We start from the raw sequence: 10,864 nt of genomic DNA on the forward strand, positions 1-10,864 counted from the left end.
GCCTTTTAGTTGCCTGAGAAGGTACTTGAGTGGGTTGTATGGTATACGAAAAGGAATCGTTTAATGCATTCCATCTAATGCCGAGGGTTTTCGTTGAACTTGAGTAATCAAATTTCAAGAAGTCGGAGCAGTCTTGGCAAGTCTTCGGTTGCAATATGGATAAGAAGCTCTGGATGGTTGGCTGTGATTTTCTTGAGGGGGAACCCCGCGGAGATTAAACAATGAATGGTTTGGAATTGGGCTTGCATGCAGGAGCGAATGTCATGTCCTCCAGACAAGATGTCGTCAACGTAAGTTTCTTTGGTGAGAATTCGCTCAGCTATAGAGTAGGATTCCCTCAAGTCCTTTGCCAACTGGTGTAATGTCCGGATAGCCAGATATGGCGCACAATTCACTCCAATTGTTATAGTTTTTAAGGCGAAATCGGTAGGTTTTGTGTCATGGCTTCGACGAAAAATAACTCTCTGATACTGCTGGTCGTCCTCATGTAGGATGATCTGACGGTACATTTTTTGAATGTCGCCATTGAATACATATCCATAAAGACGCCAGTTGAGAATGACGAACATAAGATCGGTTTGCAAAGTAGGGCCTATGTGGAGGATATCGTTCAATGACGTGCCTGAAGACGTCGGCTTGGAGGCGTTAAAACCCACTCTGACTTTGGTGGATGCACTGTCCGGTTTCACTACCGAATGGTGAGGAAGATAATACGAAAACTACTTTTCGTTTTGATGGATTTCTTCGGGAGAAGTCGGTTTCATGTGTTCCAGGGCTAGATATTCTTCTAGTACATGATTATATTCAGATTCAAGGAGCGGATTTTTCTTGAGCATGTGTTCCATACGAATCGCTTGTTTCATCGCCGACCGAGACGAACCGAGGGAAATCTGGGATGGGAACCCTGCTTTGAAGGGGAGGCGTACGACGTAACGTCCATTGGCTTGTCTGTATGTGGTTTCTTGATAGAACGACTCACACGCACAGTCGTCCTCGGATGGGAGATGTGATTCAGCGACTTCCTCTAATTCCCAGAAACGTTTCAGCTGGAAGATCAGATCCTCGTTTGAAACTGTTGTGGCATGGGTATGAAATGTAGAGCATTGGGTGGAGGTCAGTGGTCCGCTCAGATACCACCCGAAAACGGTATTTTGCGCAGGCAAACTCCCAAAAACTCCGTGTCTCATTCCCTGTAGGAGGATCAGGGGTATAAGGTCACTGCCAATGACGAGATCAATGGGACCGGGTGTAATAAAAGTATGGATCCGCAAGATCTAAATGATGAATTTCCGAAAGATTTGGTTTCGATAGTTTAAAGGAGGGAAGAAAACTGGTCAGCTGTTTTAAGACGATGGCGTTGGTATGGATACGGGTGTGATTGAATTTCGGTACCAACGTGAGTTGACAGACACGATCGGCATTTTCTACTACTTTTCCGCCCATCCCCGTGACTGAGAAGTTTTCTTTATAGGTAGGTAGTTGTAAACGCTGTTGTATTTTTTCGGACACAAAGGTTTTTTGTGAGCCTTGATCGATGAGTGCTCGTAACGTGAAGATAAAACTCTTGTATTCGATGCTCACTAGGGCGGTGGGAAGGAGTGTTTTCTCGTTGTTGGTGGAGAAATTAGCCTGAACTTCGAAGTCAGGTTTTTTGGGAGAATGAGACTCTTCCCAATTGCCCTCAATGAGGTTGAAGATTGGATGTCTGGGCTCTTGGGAAGATTCGGTGTGTAATAGACTGGTTGCCTTTTTTGCGGATGTGCTAGGCGTAGCCTTTGATTCGGGCTGGTTGGTTAAGGGAGGGTGTAACATGGTGTGATGGTTTTTCTTACAGTGCAGACATCGGAAGGCACTGGCACAGTTGGTAGATGAGTGGTTGTAAGCCAGGCAATTCGTGCAAAACCGGATATCCTTCACAAATTTGGTACACTCTGGTACGCTTAGTTTTCGGAATTCGGGGCAAGATTTCAAGGGACGACTGTCGTTGCATAATCTACAAGTAAACGCAAGTTTTTCTTGAGAGTGATAGGATTGGATTTTAGGCGAGGATTTCGATTGGAACGATGTGCGTGATTTGGTGCCTTTATATTCATGTAGGCGTTCAACCACTTCATAACGCTTGGTCACAAACTGGTTCATCTGGGACCAAATAGGAAGCTCCTACCTAGATTGGAAGGACTGCTCCCACAGAGAGAGCGTTTCCTCTGGTAGCTTTGAGGAACATATATAAATTAAAATGGGGTCCCTCTCGGAAACGGAAATTCCTTGCGTCTTTAGGATCACAAGACAATAATTGATGGTGTTCTGTATGTTTTGAATTCCTTCGCTACTCTCCGAGGTAGCTTGAGGAATGTTGAAAAGCAATTTCAATTGTTTGTCTATTAAGATTCGTTTGTTTTCGAATCGGGCTTTTAGCGCTTCCGATGCTAATGAAAAATTGTTATCGGACAAAGGGTACTGTTTTACGATTGCGCCTGCCTTTCCTCGAGCCTTATTTCGCAAGTGATAGAGTTTCTGTACGGGAGTCAGTTTGGGATGGTTGAGGTAAACGGCCGTAAAAGATTTCTGTATCACACGGTGCCACCTTGAGACATGACACCGAGCTTGTATCGAAAGGCAGAGACTGACGGGAGGTATTGCCTGGCCCTGTTGGATTCCCATGGGAGGTATTGCCAGACTCTGATGAATTCCCACGGAGGATTTTTAATTGATCCAATATATGTGATTTACAGATGTAGAAAGACTCAGCACAAAGCTGAAATTTGTTGTGGGCTTCCTCTTTAAACTCTCCAGAAACTGCGCTGTCCTCAGCTATGCATACGTTTTCATAGGCGTTTTTTAACGAAGCCCAGCGACCGTTGAGGTCATCTAACTTGACCTCCAATAAAGAGTCCGTTTGGTCATCAGGATCTTCCTTTTGAAAATTGGTGTAAAATTTCACCACATTGTTGGAGTCGAAATTTTGACATGATTTCTGTTGAAGAAGGCATGATTGGAGACGGTATCAAGGGTTTGATTTGATAAAAAATTACCAAGAAGACAAGCTGGGTGGAGATTATTTTAGTTCACAATTGGTATTGTGTGCGACGATTCGGGTTTAGAAACTTCAACACTACAGACGCAAGCCGAGAGACATTTATTTGGAGATTGGACTTTCCGTCTGTCGCTCAGAGGGATAACGATTTTTCGAAAACGAATGGGAACTTAATCGGTTTTGCACTGTTCACGAAAAGATTCACCAAAAGAAATTAATCAATGTTAATTATGGAATGCCCCACTGATATCGAAAGGATTTCACCAAAAGGAACTTAGCACGGCTTACTAGGGAATTCCCGCCGAATTCACTGAAATATACGTATGATGTTGAATGTTTTGTGATACAAAAATGTTTGTGTGATGTGTAAATAAACGTAGTATGTGTAGAGTTGATGGATATTGATGGAGATATGTAGATAAGAGTGGTAGCAAACACGTTATATGCAAAATAACGTGGGATCTTCAATATTTGAGAAACCCAAGATAAGCGGTTTTCTCAAAAGATGTTAGGGTTGGACGCAAGCAACGTAATAACGCATTTATTTACGTGCTGGAGTGCGCAGCTTTTAAGATTGTTGGTGCTTGGAATGTGTAAAACACAGGCATACAAACCGGCGTTTCTATGTATTTATATGCACCTCAGCAACTAGTGGTGTTGTATGTATATACGTAATTGGGAAAACTCGAATATGCAATTTATTAAATTTGAGTTTAAAATTTGGATTTTCGTTAACTTTTTTAAACGCAAGTTAATTTAAAGGGAAAGGAGATTGTTGGGTCTGCTAGTGCAAATAGCGTGAGTTACGTGCAATTTGTAACTAAATGAATATACATATGCATATGTAATGAACAGCCAGAAAGGGAGATAGGCTGTTGTCGCTGCTAGCGCAAGCGCAAGCTACGAACGAAAAGGAATGGAAGTTTACGTTGGAAATTGAGACACGCTATTCGCAAAAAAAAAGGACTAGAACTCCGTATATATTTATGTATATAAAACCGTATGCGAAAAATAACGGTACAATCAACGGGCTTGGTTGCCGATATGAAATAGTAATGAAATTTTCACGAAAACACCCAAACTGATACTCACGTGCGTATCCTCACTGTTCTCTTGTTTCTCTCTTTCGTGCACACAGTATGTTGCGCGACTTGTTTCACTTTTCCAAGCTGTTCACTGCGCACCACTTATTAGAATATCAATTGTATTCTCTTACTTCCAAACACTGTAAAACCGTGTGAAAACAGTAGACTTGCATAAAAAAAAATGTGAAAACTTCTTAAAATTTATTGAAGCTTTTTGCACAAATTTTCTTCTCAGCACACGCGAATGGCAAATTTTCGAATGAAAAGTTTAGCGATGGGGCGATAGCGATATATGAACAGTGTTGTACTTTTGCGTTGCCACTGATTCAAATTTGGCTTGCAAGGACCAAATGTTTAATGCATTGACGCCAATGGATTTGAATTCAACTCTAATTCATTTATTGAATTTAATGCTTAAAACTAACAATTGAAAATTAAAGGCTGATATTTCACACAGCAAATATGATGATGTAAAAGATAATTACACAATAGGAAGACAATTTGATGAAGTGAAACTTGAATCGTTAAGTTGAATAGTATAATTCGGGATTTTGATCCGTCTTGCGACCGCGCAAGGGCTAGGTGGGGTTTGAGAACCAATCTCACGCGAGGGTGGTGATGACCGCGCAAGGGTTAGATTGAGTTATGGGATTACCGCAGCGCAAGTGCTACCTCGGATGATTTTTTATTGAAAGATATAACTTACGATTTTGGGATAATACTTCCTTTTCCTTTCTCCTGGAGTTGGATGTGGCGTGGGTGATGACGTTCGTACTCGCTCCGGAATTGATAATCCGATGCAAACTTTATAAACGTAGATGATATTGGTTGATGATAGGTGTTCAGTGTTCCACGTAAACAAGAGAAAGAGTTAATGTCTTGCACTTGTATTTATAACATGGATTAGTGATGGAAAGCAATTCCAACACTGTTGACTGGAAGCACTGGATGGCAACTCCAGTCTACTCTACCGCCAGGGTGGTATGAACGCAAGCCATAACTAGTGAAGTGAACGCAAGTCACTTGGAGAAGTGATCGCAAGTCACAGATGGGTGGTTAGGTGAACGCAAGTCACGGAACCTTTGCCTATTTAAGTGAATGCAAGTCACTTAAACAATAATAATTGAATTTATCCCATAATATAGAAAGCTCCTTTTCAAGCAGGACCAACACACGCCCTTGTTATCGTTGATCACATCACATACCCTTGCCGTTAAACTAGAGTACATCATATGTGATAGTTCATCACAAAGCCAGCCCGACACGAAACGCTCGATATTACCTTGGCAGTTTACACAATTGCAAGAAATTGTAAGGTAAAAAATTTCACTTAATGTTTATTTAGTTAATGTGCTTAAAAAGTAATAATTGTTAAACAGGAGGTAGATCACTGCATGGCGGAACTAAATATACAAGGTGGCAGCACGGGACAGCTGATTATAAACTTTTTATACTCAGCTGAGCAGAGCTCACAGAGTATATTAACTTTGTTCGCATAACGGTAATCCGTAACGGCATAAACTAATCGAGATAGATATAGACTTCTATATATAAAAATGATCTGGGAGAAAAAAGAAATTCATTTAGCCATGTCCGTCCGTCCGTCCGTTCGTAAACACGTTACTTGAGTAAATTTTGAGATATCTTGATGAAATTTGGTGTGTAGGTTCCTGGGCGCCCATCTCAGATCGCTATTTAAAATGAACGAAATCGGACCACAACCACGCCCACTTTTTCGATATCGAAAATTTCGGAAAACCGAAAAAGTGCGATAATTCACTATCAAAGAAAGATAAAGCGATGAAACTTGGTAGTTGCGTTAACCTTATGACGCAAAATAGAAAACTAGTGAAATTTTAGACAATGGGCGTGGCACCGCCCACTTTTGAAAGAAGGTAATTTAAAAGTTTTGCAAGCTGTAATTTGGCAGTCGTTGAAGATATCGTTATGAAATTTGGCAGGAACGGGTCTCCTATTACTATATGTGTGCTAAATAAAAATTAGCAGAATCGGATGACGAACACGCCCACTTAAAAAAAAAATGTTTTTTAAGTCAAACTTTAACAACAAATTTTATATCTCTACAGTATATAAGTAAATTATGCCAACATTCAACTCCAGTAATGATATGGTGCAACAAAATACAAAAAAAAAGAAAATTTTAAAATGGGCGTGGCTCCGCACTTTTTCATTTAATTCGTTTAGAATACTTTTAATGACATAAGTCGAACAAAAATTCATCAATCTTTGTGAAATTTGGTAGGGGCATAGATTCTATGACGATAACGGTTTTTTGTGAAAATAGGCGAAATCCGTTGAAGCCACGCCCAGTTTTTATACACAGTCGACCGTCTGTCCTTCCGCTCGGTCGTTAACACGATAACTTGAGAAAAAATCGATATATCTTTACCAAACTTAGTTCACGTACTTATCTCAACTCACTTTATCTTGGTATAAAAAATGGCCGAAGTCCGACTATGACCACGCTCACTTTTTCGTTATCGAAAATTACGAAAAATGAAAAAAATGCCATAATTCTATACCAAATACGAAAAAAGAAATGAAATATGGTAATTGGATTGGTTTATTGACGCAAACTATAACTTAACAAAAAACTTTGTAAACTGGGTACACCTACCAAATTAAGTAGAAGAAAATAAAAAAGTTCTGCAGGACGAAACAAAATCCCTTGGAATCTTGGCAGGAATACTGTTCGTGGTATTACATATATAAATAAATTAGCGGTACCCGACAGATGATGATCTGGGTCACCCTAGTCCATATTTTGGTCGATATCTCGAAAAGGCGTCCACCTATAGAACTAAGGCCCACTCCCTTTTAAAATACTCATTAACACCTTTCATTTGATACCCATATCGTACAAACACATTCTAGAGTCACCCCTGGTCCACCTCTATGGCGATATCCTGAAATGGCGTCCACCTATAGAACTATTGGCCACTCCCTTTTAAAATACTCTTTAATACCTTCCATTTGAAACCCATGTCATACAAACACATTCCAGGGTTACCCTAGGTTCATTTTGCTAAATGGTGGTTTTCTCTTATTGTGTCTCCAAAGCTTTCAGCTGTGTATGTAATGTTCGGTTACACACGAACTTAGCCTTCCTTTCTTGTTTTATTTGATCTGATACATCAATTTCCGGTGCAGTACGATTTTGGCATTAGTCCATCAAATTTACAAAAACAAAGTACATGGAACTTTTATTCATGTTTGTAGGTATGTCACCATGCTGCCAGCTTGTATAGTTCCGCCATGGATCACTGTTTGAAAATCACTCTGTGAGCAGTGAGAAGATCAGTGCTTCGTTCGGGTACTCCAGTTTTCTGTTGATTTTGCAAATTTTGCAGGTTTTTCTGCTTGCGTGCCCGGTTCTCCAACAAAAAATGAAGAAAAAGGGGGAGTGAAGTGACATTTCATTTTGCTGAGGGCTGCAATTTTCTGTTGGTAAAATTTTTGCCAACAGCAATTTACAAACAGAAAAACAGCTGATCGAAAAACTGGTGGTTGTAATTTACGCAAATTGCGAAATTTAATTCAAGTATTGCAGCCGGAAAATAAAGCATGGAAAAGGTATAGGTTAATGAAAATAATCAGGGCGAACATCTGGATGACTCTCGCGGAACAAGATGGACAAACGGATATCCACCAGCTATGACACAACATTGCCAAAATTGCCGCCAAATAATTCATCAGCTGTTCGCAAATTGTGATAGTTTTTGATGGATTTCTGTTCGCGTACTTTTTTACATATTTTTCTCTATGAGAGGAAACAGCTGATAGTTGAGAGGATTTTGGTTGTTTGTAAGTTACTTTTGGAAAAATATGCGAACAAAGCTAATATTAAATGACGCTTAACAACAAACAATACAAACAGCTGTGGTAGTGAGAAAAGAAATGGAACAAATTTGCACGAGCAAATAACAACAATCGAAAACTGAAAATAAATATCAATATACTGCAACAACAATTATGCAACGTGAGTCGTCAAATATGTATGTATGTATGTGCACGGGCAAATAACAACAATAGAAAACTGAAAATAAATGCCAATTAACTGCAACAACAATCATGCAATGACTAGGCAAATATATATGTATGTATGGATACACTTTATCAATTATATTTTAAATGCAATTAAATTAATTTAAGTAAGGAATATAAAATCTTTTAGTTGCTTATTGCAAATACTTATGTTTAGCACAGCAATTAAACAAAGAAATTTATTGATTAAAAACAAAATATGGCACAGTTAAAATCAAAACACAATTCCACAGCTTGACGTTTGCAACCTTTTTCTTTTCCTCTTATCAAGGCGAATGCATACGAGGTGAGAGCAAAGCGAATTCAACCAATTCGGTGAGCGGAAGAATGTCAAGACAACAGACAATGTTCATTGATTTCGATTAATTGACATATTGTTGTGCAAGGCGTTGAATTGGAAATTATCAAGAAGAAGCAATTAGCTTTTGGGATAGCAACACCTGGTACTGAATTCGTCTTGCCTCTTATTTTAATTTCCTACGCTTTAAACTATATTAAAAAATAAAAATTACTGCGATGTCAAAGCTGGTCAAAATTGTAATGGACGCTCGTGTATTTTTTATTTCTATCCTTTATCTTTCTTTGTGTGACGTTGGCTGCAGTTGTACTTGCCATGCGTGTTGCCACTGCGTGCGCCTGTCAAGTACAACTAAAGCCCCAACCACATAGGATGCTTTATTATATTTTTGCTAATGCTGCAGCGGCTTAGTTTTTTTTCGGTTTCACCAACTTAGTTACTTAACGAAATTGACATACAACAACCCTATCAGCTGTTTTATACATAGTAGTATTTTTTGCTACTCTTTAATTTCGCGCAACCCAATCCATTTGAAACATTGTCAGTTACGGCTGTCAGCTGCGTATTGGCAACTTTTAATAAAATTATAATAAAAATAATAACATCTCATATGCGGGTGTAAGCGGTTTTGGTAGTTATTTAATGTATGAGAGTGGTAAAAGTGGTCTGCTACCTGCAAGCTTTCTGAATTCAATTGGCGCTAACACTGAGGCGACACTTGTGCACATGCATCCAGGTAATGTGCCACAGAAGCAAGCAATGCAAGAGCAACTACAACGTTGTATCTCGGTAAATTTATATTCGGTGCTGCGAGAATACTATCAAGGGAAGAATAAACAGGTGCCCGAGGCCGCAACTGAGTCAAGTACACCCATTGAAGAAAGAGAGCCAAGCAGTAAAAAGCAGAAACTAAGCGAAGATGATGCGGGTAAGTAACATTGAAAAAACGATTAGACAGGCTTGATCTGTATAAAAATATTGCCAAAAACTCACTTGGGGAATTCTCCAAAGCCATTCTGGTCTTGTTTACAGAACGACCTAAATTTGTATGCTCAAAAACCTCGGAAGGTTTTCGCCATTGCAGCACAATAAAACCTTGCTAGCTGTAATAACTTAACTCTTTTTTTTTCTGCAGCAACTTCGGGCGCAACATCAAGCACTGTTACAACAACAGCAGCGTCCCCTAATAGCGACAGCACCGGCGATTGTAGCGAAACAAATAACCCATCTGCAACAGTTCCAGCAGCGCCGGCGCTGAAATGGCAGATAGAAAACCGGCGTGCATGTGAGTTAATGCGCGTCAAGTTCGATGCACTTGTCATAGCAGCAAAGGAACACCCAAGTAACATCGTGCAAGCTTTATTACGCTTTGTAAAACCTTCAAGCCCAATAGTGCTGTACAGTCTTAGCAAGGAATTGTTAATGGACTTATGTATATGTAGAGCTGAAAACCAACTCTAATGTCACAAATTTGCATTTGACTTGAAATTGGCTACGTTACTATCAAATATTGCCCAATCGCACACATCCTGAAGTAAATATGAATGGTAAAAGTGGTTTCCTCTTGACTTGTTATACCATAGGCTAATATTCTTAGTTTATTTAGAATGTGTAAACAATTATATTCAAATTAATAATATATCGGACGAATATATACCACGGTTTTAAGTTGACTTTTGCTGTAATTCTTTTTAAATTGGTTTTACTTCCTTTAATTGGAAATAAAATCCACATTCACAACGTTTGGGTGCATTCTTTTCCAGCCACATCCAATTAACTTAGCCATTACCCTAACTTAAAAAGAATGGTTGCAAAAAACTAAATACAATGCATAGTTGGTTGCTCTTTAGTGCGAGGCCCACGTTTTATGATTGTATCGAGTAGCCACGTTTTATGATTGTATCGAGTAGCAAGGGATTTGAGGATTTTATTACAGCTCTGGATTTTCGGAACAATTGCGGCTGCGTGCTCACCAAAATGTAGATCCTGATCAAACGCCACACCTAAGATTTTGGGGTGTAGGACAGTCGGTAGCGTAGTGCAATCGACGTGGATGTTCAAAATGGTCGACATTTGGGACGTCCATGTTGTAAATAAGGTCGCGGAAGATTTAGTCGGTGATAATGGCAGGTTTCGGGAGGCGAAATAACTGGAGAGATCAGGGAGGTAGCCGTTTATTCTGTTGCAGAGCTCATCGATCAGTGGGCCTGGGCCTGTGGCCTTTATTGTGTAGTCATCGGCGTATGAAACGATAGTGACTCCTTATGGTGGTGAAGGTAGCTTAGATATGTAGAAATTAAACAAAAGAGGGGAAAGGACACCACCCTGTGGTACCCCTTGTTTAATTCTTCTTGGTTTTGATGTTTCGTTTCTAAATTGCAC

At 39.6% G+C, this 10,864-nt stretch overlaps 1 pseudogene; it reads left to right on the top strand.

Moving 5' to 3' along the window:
* The first annotated feature begins 221 nt into the window (after nt 1–221).
* LOC137245955 (tRNA (adenine(58)-N(1))-methyltransferase non-catalytic subunit TRM6-like) lies at nt 222–10,070 on the top strand (annotated as a pseudogene).
* The last annotated feature ends 794 nt before the right edge of the window (nt 10,071–10,864 follow it).

This window comes from Eurosta solidaginis, chromosome 3, assembly GCF_040869045.1.
Source record: "Eurosta solidaginis isolate ZX-2024a chromosome 3, ASM4086904v1, whole genome shotgun sequence".
NCBI classification, from domain to species: domain Eukaryota; kingdom Metazoa; phylum Arthropoda; class Insecta; order Diptera; family Tephritidae; genus Eurosta; species Eurosta solidaginis.